This window comes from Calliphora vicina, chromosome 3 (assembly GCF_958450345.1).
Source record: "Calliphora vicina chromosome 3, idCalVici1.1, whole genome shotgun sequence".
Lineage (NCBI taxonomy): Eukaryota > Metazoa > Arthropoda > Insecta > Diptera > Calliphoridae > Calliphora > Calliphora vicina.
The window spans coordinates 117363576-117374031 of record NC_088782.1 but is presented as its reverse complement, the minus strand read 5'-3'; the positions used below and the strand labels follow the sequence as shown (position 1 = coordinate 117374031).

The 10456-nt window shown below is 29.7% G+C and overlaps 2 non-coding genes across 2 annotated transcripts; one reads left to right on the top strand and one right to left on the bottom strand.

The window, feature by feature from the left end:
* The first annotated feature begins 1893 nt into the window (after nt 1–1893).
* On the top strand, nt 1894–2090 carry LOC135956100 (U2 spliceosomal RNA). The gene has a single exon (XR_010576341.1). It is a non-coding gene; the product is annotated as a U2 spliceosomal RNA (small nuclear RNA).
* A 6654-nt stretch (nt 2091–8744) lies between these two features.
* On the bottom strand, nt 8745–8941 carry LOC135956099 (U2 spliceosomal RNA). The gene has a single exon (XR_010576340.1). It is a non-coding gene; the product is annotated as a U2 spliceosomal RNA (small nuclear RNA).
* Nucleotides 8942–10456: the final 1515 nt, after the last annotated feature.

The following is a 10456-nucleotide window of genomic DNA, read 5'->3' as shown; positions in this document are numbered from 1 at the left end:
TTTATTTTGGCTCTATCGCACTTAAAATTCAGTTGATGAAAAAAATTCAAGTATTTGTCTTAAATTGGTGGCCACCACTGTATATCTGGATTACTAAGACATTAATATATACAATATGGATATCTAATGATAGATATTTCAAAGACATTTGCAACGACGTATATAAGACCATAATATTAAAAAATATTTTTCCCGATTTTGATCCATTGTAGGTCCAACTTACTATATCTTATCTACATCGTTGCAATGGACTTTGAAATAACTATCATTAGATATCCATATTGTCTATTTAATGACTTAGTAATCCAGATATAGATCAAAAATCGAGGTTGTCCCGGTTTTTTGCTCATATCTCCGTTATTTATGGACCGATTTTGCTGATTTTAAATAACAAACTTCTCGAAAGCATGTCTGACAGAATTATTGAAGATTTGGATCCCGAAGATATCTGGGGTCTTCAGAAAATTGATTTCAACAGACAGACGGACAGAGAGACGGGCATGGCTTAATCGACTCCGCTATCTATAAGGATCCAGAATATATATACTTTATAGAGTCGTAAATGAAAAATGTAGAAATTACAAACGGAATGACAAACTTATACCCTTCTCACTAGTAAATTAGTTATATTCAGCTGTGCCGAATCTTCACCAAATTATACTTCAAAATAAAAATTTTTAATATTTTCAGATAAACAAAATGTACTTATTTTTCACAGTTGTTTTTTTAAATTTTTGGAAAAAAAAATTTTTCCTATTGTTTTTTTTATTTTTTTTAAATGTTTTAAATTTTAAAATTTTATTTTTTTTGTTTTTGTAATATTTAGCCAAAAAAAACTTTGGTGAAAAAATAAATCGGATTAAAAAATAATTTTTCCGATTTTGACCCATTGAAGGAATGACAAACTTTTATTTGGATCAAAATGTTTGTAATATTTAATTTTTTATAATTACTCCTAACTCTATAACTACAAAATAAACAAGTAACAGAGCTGTATATTAAAATTTTAAATATTTTAAGGTAAACAAAATGAAAAAAAGTGGTGAAAAAATTTTATGGAAAAAAAATTTAAAATTAATTTTTTAAAAAAAATTTTAATATTTAATTTTTTTTTTCACATTTTTTTAAAACATAATAAAAATTCAAACACAAATAAAATATTATATCTGTTGTGCGTTTTTATAATTTTATTTTATTAATTTTTTAAATCCAAAATAAAATGAAAATACTATTTGAATAATGACTGGAAAATATATAATTTATATTAATAATGTTCTTGAAATTTCTAGGCAATTTAAGTCAATAAATATTCCATTTGGCACAGCAAAATTTAAAAATCTTTTGACACACGTTCTTGGTGTAAATAAATACATACAATATATTTTACTTGCCTTAAAAATTTTTTGCAAATTAAAATAAATAACACATAATAATTTAATAAAAATACTACATTTCCCATCCCTGAGCCATACATTAGCAGAGTTTCACCAAACACTCAAAGTTATTTACAGCAAAATAATGAGCGAGAAATTATAAACAACAATCAATGGTTGTTGTTGTAGACATTAGTAAACAGCGTTGTTGGTGTAATTTACACGTGATCGCTAAGTGACCTACTCAGTTGCTTGAAAAAAACAAGCATTCTACTAGTGATCGTGTGTGATTGCTAGTGCATGACTAATACACGGGGTTGTTAACACTATATGGATTGTTGCTTATCAATTGGTAGTGTAGCAAAAATGTGTGTGTTTAGAAAATATGTATTTTTATTTTATAAAATTTATTTATTTTAATCTTATAAATTTCAGAAGTTGTGTGTTTTTTCTCTTAATAATTCCCATTTGGTTAATGTTGTATTTTATACATATAGTTTAGTTTGAGGGTGTTAAAGTTATCGCTTCTCGGCCTTATGGCTAAGATCAAAGTGTAGTATCTGTTCTTATCAGCTTAACATCTGATAGATCCTCCATCGGAGGACAACAAATGTTAAACTGATTTTTGGAAATCGACGGAATGTTTAGGGGCTTGCTCCACTTCTGTCACGGGTTGGCCCGGTATTGCAGTACCGCCGGGATTTCGGCCCAATATTAAAATCAATTTCAATTATTTAGTGAATTAAGTAAAAGATATTTTCGTTTCGGCGTACATAATTTACATTTGAAAAGTAAAATATCTTTGGCAAACAAAAATGTTTTAACATTTTCATAGCTAGAAAGAAACTATTCTTTAAATTAGAGGTATATTGTGAAACACTTTTTTATACAAATGTTTTTAAAAAATTTAAGAATTTCAATGTTAGGTGAAGTGTTTTACAAAATAAGTAGATGGTTTATTTGTTTAAAGTTTTCTGAAATACATTTATTTTATTAAAAGATGATTTTAAATAGAGCAGAAAATTTTATTTTCATTACCGATTCTGCCCATGCAGAGTGACCAGAAATTCTTCAAGAAAAAATTCTAAAAAAAAGTCCAAATTCATATAAAGAATGCTAAAATTGTTATTTTGTTTAGAAAATCTAAAAAACTTTACATAATTTTAGCATATTTTCTTCAGAAAATAGTTGCTTGATCCCTCTAGACATAATTTTCTATAGAAAATCTTTGTCTAGAGCCCTCTAGACATAATTTTCTATAGAAACTCTTTGTCTAGAGCCCTCTAGGCATAATTTTCTATAGAAAATCTTTGTCTAGAGCCCTCTAGACATAATTTTCTATAGAAAATCATTGCCTAGAGCCCTCTCGACATAATTTTCTATAGAAAATCTTTGTCTAGAGCCCTCTAGACATAATTGTCTATAGAAAATCTTTGTCTAGAGCCCTCTCGACATAATTGTCTATAGAAAATCTTTGTCTAGAGCCCTCTCGACATAATTTTCTATAGAAAATCTTTGCCTAGAGCCCTCTCGACATAATTTTCTATAGAAAATCTTTGTCTAGAGCCCTCTAGACATAATTGTCTATAGAAAATCTTTGTCTAGAGCCCTCTAGACATAATTTTCTATAGAAACTCTTTGTCTAGAGCCCTCTAGGCATAATTTTCTATAGAAACTCTTTGTCTAGAGCCCTCTAGACTCTTTGTCTAGAGCCCTCTAGACATAATTTTCTATAGAAAATCTTTGTCTAGAGCCCTCTAGACATAATTTTCTATAGAAAATCTTTGCCTAGAGCCCTCTCGACATAATTTTCTATAGAAAATCTTTGTCTAGAGCCCTCTAGACATAATTGTCTATAGAAAATCTTTGTCTAGAGCCCTCTAGACATAATTTTCTATAGAAAATCTTTGTCTAGAGCCCTCTAGACATAATTTTCTATAGAAAATCTTTGTCTAGAGCCCTCTAGACATAATTTTCTATAGAAAATCTTTGTCTAGAGCCCTATAGACATAATTGTCTATAGAAAATCTTTGTCTAGAGCCCTCTAGACATAATTGTCTATAGAAAATCTTTGTCTAGAGCCCTCTAGACATAATTTTCTATAGAAAATCTTTGTCTAGAGCCCTCTAGACATAATTGTCTATAGAAAATCTTTGTCTAGAGCCCTCTAGACATAATTTTCTATAGAAAATCTTTGTCTAGAGCCCTCTAGACATAATTTTCTATAGAAAATCTTTGTCTAGAGCCCTCTAGACATAATTTTCTATAGAAAATCTTTGTCTAGAGCCCTATAGACATAATTTTCTATAGAAAATCTTTGTCTAGAGCCCTCTAGACATAATTTTCTATAGAAAATCTTTGTCTAGAGCCCTCTAGACATAATTTTCTATAGAAAATCTTTGTCTAGAGCCCTCTAGACATAATTGTCTATAGAAAATCTTTGTCTAGAGCCCTCTAGACATAATTGTCTATAGAAAATCTTTGTCTAGAGCCCTCTAGACATAATTGTCTATAGAAAATCTTTGTCTAGAGCCCTCTAGACATAATTTTCTATAGAAAATCTTTGTGTAGAGCCCTCTAGACATAATTTGCTTAAGAAAATTTTTATCTAGAGCCTTCTAGACATAATTTTCTTTATAAAATCTTTATCTAGAGCTCTCAGACATCATTTTCTTTAAAAAATGTTTGTCTAGAGCCCTCTAGACATAATTTTCTTTAGAAAATCTTTGTCTAGAGCCCTCTAGACATAATTTTCTTTAGAAAATCTTTGTCTAGAGCCCTCTAGACATAATTTTCTATAGAAAATCTTTGTCTAGAGCCCTCTAGACATAATTTTCTATAGAAAATCTTTGTCTAGAGCCATCTAGACATAATTTTCTATAGAAAATCTTTGTCTAGAGCCATCTAGACATAATTTTCTATAGAAAATCTTTGTCTAGAGCCATCTAGACATAATTTTCTATAGAAAATCTTTGTCTAGAGCCATCTAGACATAATTTTCTATAGAAAATCTTTGTCTAGAGCCATCTAGACATAATTTTCTATAGAAAATCTTTGTCTAGAGCCATCTAGACATAATTTTCTATAGAAAATCTTTGTCTAGAACCCTCTAGACATAATTTTCTATAGAAAATCTTTGTCTAGAACCCTCTAGACATAATTTTCTATAGCAAATATTTGTCTAGAGCCCTCTGGACAAAATTTTCTATAGAAAATCTTTGTCTAGAGCCCTCTAGACATAATTTTCTATAGAAAATCTTTGTCTAGAGCTTTTCGACATATGTAAGTTTTCTTTATAAAGTCTTTATCTACAGCATTTAGACATAATTTTGTTTAGAAAATCTTTGTCTGGAGCTTCTACAAATAATTTGCTTTAGAAAACTTTGTCTAGAGCCTTCTAGACATAATTTTCTATAGAAAACTTTGTCTAGAGCCTTCTAGACATAATTTTCTATAGAAAATCTTTGTCTAGAGCCCTCTAGACATAATTTTCTATAGAAAATCTTTGTCTAGAGCCCTCTAGACATAATTTTCTATAGAAAATCTTTGTCTAGAGCCCTCTAGACATAATTTTCTATAGAAAATCTTTGTCTAGAGCCCTCTAGACATAATTTTCTATAGAAAATCTTTGTCTAGAGCCCTCTAGACATAATTTTCTATAGAAAATCTTTGTCTAGAGCCCTCTAGACATAATTGTCTATAGAAAATCTTTGTCTAGAGCCCTCTAGACATAATTGTCTATAGAAAATCTTTGTCTAGAGCCCTCTAGACATAATTGTCTATAGAAAATCTTTGTCTAGAGCCCTCTAGACATAATTTTCTATAGAAAATCTTTGTGTAGAGCCCTCTAGACATAATTTGCTTAAGAAAATTTTTATCTAGAGCCTTCTAGACATAATTTTCTTTATAAAATCTTTATCTAGAGCTCTCAGACATCATTTTCTTTAAAAAATGTTTGTCTAGAGCCCTCTAGACATAATTTTCTTTAGAAAATCTTTGTCTAGAGCCCTCTAGACATAATTTTCTTTGGAAAATCTTTGTCTAGAGCCCTCTAGACATAATTTTCTATAGAAAATCTTTGTCTAGAGCCCTCTAGACATAATTTTCTATAGAAAATCTTTGTCAAGAGTCCCCAGGACATAATTTTCTTTATAAAATCTTATTCTACAGCCTGTAGACATAATTTTCTTTAGAAAATCTTTGTCTAGAATCTTTAGACATAATTTTCTTTACAAAATCTTTGTCTAGAGCCCTCTAGATATAATTTTCTTTGGAAAATCTTTATCTAGATCACTGCAGATATAAGTTATCCATAGAAAATTGTTCTCTTTTGCCTCTAGACACAAGTTTTCTTTGGAACAAGTTTTTTTTGTTTACAAAATCTTGCAATAGATTTGAGAAATCTTCTTTTGGTCAACAAAACTCTAGCATACTTTTTGGAGCTTTCTTTTATAATCAAAATCTAAACCTCTCAATTTCTAAAATTTAAATCCTTTTTTCATATTCCTTAAAATTCCATTTTCTACAAAAAATATTTTCCCATTTCAAACATATCCTCGTGTCACAACATAACATATCCAACAGAAAAAAAAGTCAACGAACCACAGTTAAAGCAAACAAACAAACAAAATGCCTAGCATACACTAAAGGCACAAACAACATGAAATCTACTTATTTTTGTAGTCTACTTTAAGGCACTACAACAAAAGTCATTGCAATGCATATAAGGTAGGCATTGAAATGAATGAAAATAATAATAAAAAAAATACGAGTTTAAATAAAACAAATTTGTCACCTTATTTTCTTGCCTACATTTCGAAAATGAAGAGTAAATATCCAGCAAAACATATACAAAGTGTGTGTGTCCTGTGTGTGTGTGTGTGTTGAGTTAGCAGAAGGGTAAGTGTGAATGCATTCATATGAGTAAACTTTATACAACAAAATACTATAGTACATTATGCATGTGTGTCAGTGTGTGGATGAGTTAGTGCAAATATATGCAATATAAAGTGTAACATACACTAGGGCGTCTACATTAAAGTAAATACTATGCGCACTTGTTTCTATATAAAAATCACACAACAAAAATTAAACCAAATGAGAAAAAAACCAAACAGAAAATAATACCAAACTGCATACACTCCTAACACCCTGCATCAGAACCCGGCATAACATAACATGCAATAGCTATACAAAGTTAAACTTGCATTGCCTGCACAACTAAAAGAAAGGGTGTTGTAATGGAAATCCTCTAATGGAATGTACTCGTTAACTGCAGCTACTCAATTTATGGCCACTCACACTCTTCCTCTTTCACTGTCCATAGCAATTGAGTCATAAATCTAGGTTTACTACTCAATTCTGTTGAAAATCTGCTCCTTGGTGCATTTAATGCAATGCTCCCTAGCACATAAATTTCCCTTATTTCAGGAGCCTGGAAATATGCAACACTTTTATTGGCTATCAAAGAGAGCAATTTAAAATGTTGTACACTCCGGTGATTGGTTGCTTTTAATAGGGGAGCTTTTTGTGCGCATGTCCTTTTCCAATAAATATTTATGGGAGAATTTATTGTTCTACTCAAAGCGCATTTCAAAAGTGTCCTTTTCTTGAAGCTCCCTAAGAATTTGTAGGGAACTTGTACCCGCTCCCGTTTTAAAATCTTACTTGTGGTGGTTTTGAGTTGGTGGTGTCTGCTGAGTTTTTTGATTTGTTTTGGAGAAATTTTTCACATTTTGTTGTTGTTGTGCTCAGTGATGGGGCATCAGACATGGGAGTAAAAGAGAAAAGCCGGTTGTAAAGAAATACTGTAACAATTTTCTATACATACAAATGTATAAACACAGATACGTATGTATAGTTTTGTACACATATTCATACATAGAATTGTTGACATTGATGCACCATGAATTTGTTTCATTAGGGCAATAACAGGGGTGTTATGAAGAAAATGTAGATTCTTCAAATATTGAATTTTGTACAGAAAATGTTGCCACAGAAAAGTATGTCTAGAGGGCTCTACACAAAGATTTTCTATTCTATAGAAAATTATGTCTAGAGGGCTCTACACAAAGATTTTCTATTCTATAGAAAATTATGTCTAGAGGGCTCTAGACAAAGATTTTCTATAGAAAATTATGTCTAGAGGGCTCTAGACAAAGATTTTCTATAGAAAATTATGTCTAGAGGGCTCTAGACAAAGATTTTCTATAGAAAATTATGTCTAGAGGGCTCTAGACAAAGATTTTCTATAGAAAATTATGTCTAGAGGGCTCTAGACAAAGATTTTCTATAGAAAATTATGTCTAGAGGGCTCTAGACAAAGATTTTCTATAGAAAATTATGTCTAGAGGGCTCTAGACAAAGATTTTCTATAGAAAATTATGTCTAGAGGGCTCTAGACAAAGATTTTCTATAGAAAATTATGTCTAGAGGGCTCTAGACAAAGATTTTCTATAGAAAATTATGTCTAGAGGGCTCTAGACAAAGATTTTCTATAGAAAATTATGTCTAGAGGGCTCTAGACAAAGATTTTCTATAGAAAATTATGTCTAGAGGGCTCTAGACAAAGATTTTCTATAGAAAATTATGTCTAGAGGGCTCTAGACAAAGATTTTCTATAGAAAATTATGTCTAGAGGGCTCTAGACAAAGATTTTCTATAGAAAATTATGTCTAGAGGGCTCTAGACAAAGATTTTCTATAGAAAATTATGTCTAGAGGGCTCTAGACAAAGATTTTCTATAGAAAATTATGTCTAGAGGGCTCTAGACAAAGATTTTCTATAGAAAATTATGTCTAGAGGGCTCTAGACAAAGATTTTCTATAGAAAATTATGTCTAGAGGGCTCTAGACAAAGATTTTCTATAGAAAATTATGTCTAGAGGGCTCTAGACAAAGATTTTCTAAAGAAAATATGCTAAAATTATGTACTACATTTTTTTAGATTTTCTAAACAAAATAACAATTTTAGCATTTTTTATATGAATTTGGACCTTTTTTTTAGAATTTTTTCTTGAAGAATTTCTGGTCACACTTCATGGGCAGAATCTGTAATGAAAATAAAATTTTCTTCCCTATTTTAAAATCATCTTTTAATAAAATAAATTTGTTTCAGAAAACTTTAAACAAATAAACCACCTACATATTTTGAAAAACACTTCACCTAACATTGAAATTATTAAATTTTTTAAAAACATTTGTATAAAAAAGTGTTTCACAAAATACCTCTAATTTAAAGAATTTTCTTTCTAGCTATGAAAATGTTAAAACATTTCTGTTTGCCAAAGATATTTTACTTTTCAAATGTAAATTATGTACGCCGAAACGAAAATATCTTTTCCTTAGTTTACTAAATAATTGAAATTGTTTTTAATATTGGGCCGAAATCCCGGCGGTACTGCAATACCGGGCCAACCCGTGACAGAAGTGGAGCAAGCCCCTAAACATTCCGTCGATTTCCAAAAATCAGTTTAACATTTGTTGTCCTCCGATGGAGGATCTATCAGATGTTAAGCTGATAAGAACAGATACTACACTTTGATCTTAGCCATAAGGCCGAGAAGCGATAACTTTAACACCCTCAAACTAAACTATATGTATAAAATAAATAACGAACTAAATGAGAATTATTAAACGGTGATATGTTTAGAAAATATATAAATATCAGCTACTCAGCATATTGTTTAATAATAAGGGTTTGTTTTTGTGCTAACAGAATTTGTTTACCTGAGTGAAGAGAAACTAAATAGTCTTGTTGAAAACACACAAGCGTTATTTTTATTAGTGTATCAATAACTAATGGAAATTTTAAAATGCTCGAGAGGACGGACAATATGGTACTAGAGAATTTTCCTGGGGAAATTTTATTTAAAATTTCAGATAATGTTGATAACCAAATGTTAATGTTATTATGTAAGTTTTACGAATTGACTATTAAATTATATTTTCTACTTTCTTTAAACATTAGAGAGATTCGACTATTCCAAGATTCAAATCTATATTTCCACTTACATACAGCGAGCCTCAAAAGTGAGTAAACACCAAAAATTATTTGATTTTCTTTAAGATAATGAAAATCATAAAATTTATCCATCGATTAAAATTTAAACGTTTCGGTTTGTTGGAGATTGGGCTGAATAATAGATTCTGCTCTGAAAACTAAAGATGTAAATCGGATTATAATAATTTTCATGATCTTAAAAAGATTCTCTTGTGTTTACTCACTTTTGAGGCTGTGTGTATTTTTAATGTTCGAAACGAAATTGATACATAATGTTACATTATTCCAAAATATTTCAAATTAAATTATTTATGCATAAGTATTTCAATAGGAATTAAATATTCATAATTTTTTTAAATTCTATTTAAAGAAAAAAATACATTATTTGAAATGAGCATGAAAATTATAAACAATTTAAAATTTTTGTATCCATAATGATTTTACCAGTGCTGTTGTTTGTCATCATTATCTCATATTGGAAAATATTTAGGTTACATGTAACTCATACTGGTAAAGAGGAAACAAATTTTAAGTAAATCTGCCTTCTATTTTACATCTTTTTACGCTGGCGTACTGTAGTTTAGGGGAAAATCATTCTAATTTAGAATTTCTAAATCAATTTTTTTATTTTTATTTCTATTCTGGATCCTTATAAAATTGTAAGACATAGCTATGTCCGTCCGTCTATCTGTTGAAGACTAGAGCTTAGGGCATGACATTTTTCAAAAATATTTTTTGTTGATCAGAAATGTTTGGTATTGGAAATGGGCAAAATCGGTTAAATAGCACCAGAGTTTTGGATCAAACTGTGAGATAAACCGCAAAATAATTTTTAAAACTTTTTTGCAATTTTCTTCAAATATATTGCAGAAAATATATTGAAATTTTCCACACGTTATTCCTATTATAAAATAACAATTTGTGTTAAAAATGGTAAAAAAAAATGGCCCATGATTATATTGGAATATGGATGATTCATAAGTGTCTGAGAATAGTGTTATCCATACAAAATTTGTTATTGAAAATAGGCAAAATCAGATAAAAACCAGCGAGAGACCTATATTCGACTGTGCTTCACCAAG